At 36.8% G+C, this 1,233-nt stretch overlaps 1 protein-coding gene and 1 pseudogene across 1 annotated transcript in view; one reads left to right on the top strand and one right to left on the bottom strand.

Annotated features, from left to right (window-relative positions):
* The window catches only part of DZIP1 (DAZ interacting zinc finger protein 1), a 51,537-nt gene that overhangs the window by 30,009 nt on the left and 20,295 nt on the right, over positions 1-1,233 (top strand). The gene's annotated exons all lie outside the window — the stretch shown is intronic.
* Positions 296-414, bottom strand: LOC111736728 (annotated as a pseudogene).

Here is a 1,233-nt window from a genome sequence, read left to right as displayed (position 1 = left end):
GAAATTGCTGAATCTAAGCATATAGATGTTTATGTTTAGTTTTTATAGATATGTTAGCCAAATAGTTTTTAAGTGTTTGTACCAATTTACGCTATCCCTATCTGTGTGTCAGTTTCAGTTGCTTCACATCTTTTGCCAGCTCTTAGAGTTGTCAGTCTTAGTGTTATCAGCCTTTCAGATTTTCATGTAGACTTTTTTCGGGTGGGTCTTGACCACCCTGAGGGCACTGGAAATCAAACACATTCATGAATGTTGGTAGATCCTATGCAAATTGTTTCTTTTCTTTTTTTTTAAACACGTACAGCACCTGGTCTTCCTAGGTGGTCTCCCATCCAAGTCCTAACCAGGCCCGACCCTGCTTAGCTTCTGAGATCAGATGAGATCGAGCACGTTCAGGATGGCGTGGCCGTAGACACGAATTGTTTCTTGAAACTGTAGTTTTCGTGTTGGTTGTCTGCATATAGTTTTGGGGTTTTGTGTTTTATTTGGGACATTTCCTTTTATCCAAGATTATAAAAACAGTCTATGTTTTTTTTTCCCTAATGCTTGAATAGGTTTTCTGGGGTTTTTTTTGTTTGTTTTTTTGTTTTGTTTTTTTTGGGGGGGGGGCATTTATCTGAGCTTTAACAATTAAGTTTGGAAGCAGCGAGTTGGAGAGTTAATCTTATTTCCAGTTGGATCAGTTGTCCCAAAATCATTTGTTGAATAATCCATTCTTCTCCCACTTATTTGAAATGCCACTTCTATCACATAGGAAATTCCTATTATATTTGGATTTTTTCTAACTTTCAACTGTTTTACCCTGCTTTTTTGTATTCCTTTGCCAATATCATACTGATTTAATTGCAGTAGCCTTGTTCTGTATTTTAATATCTGCTGTAGGCCATGCCTTCTTCATTAGTCTTAGTTAAAAAATTTCTTGGTAGTTCTTCCATATTCTGTTTTCTTGTGAATTTTAGAAACAGCTTCTGCAGTTCCAGAATAACTCCTATTAGGATTCTGATTGGAATTGCCTTAAATTTTGTATAATTAATTAGGAAGGACTGACATTAGTACAGTATTGGGTATTTCCATTCAGCTACAGGGTCTAGGAAGGCAGGCAATGAACAGCCGCTAACACAAGCAGATAGCAAATCAACTGTAGGATGTGAAATGAAAGAAAAGTAGATGGGATTGAAAAACAGGTCAGAGAAAACTTCTTGGAGGTGGTACTTGATCTGATGATGGAGATTC

This window comes from Pteropus vampyrus, unplaced genomic scaffold, assembly GCF_000151845.1.
Source record: "Pteropus vampyrus isolate Shadow unplaced genomic scaffold, Pvam_2.0 Scaffold21, whole genome shotgun sequence".
NCBI lineage: Eukaryota > Metazoa > Chordata > Mammalia > Chiroptera > Pteropodidae > Pteropus > Pteropus vampyrus.
This window is presented reverse-complemented; position numbering and strand designations above follow the sequence as displayed.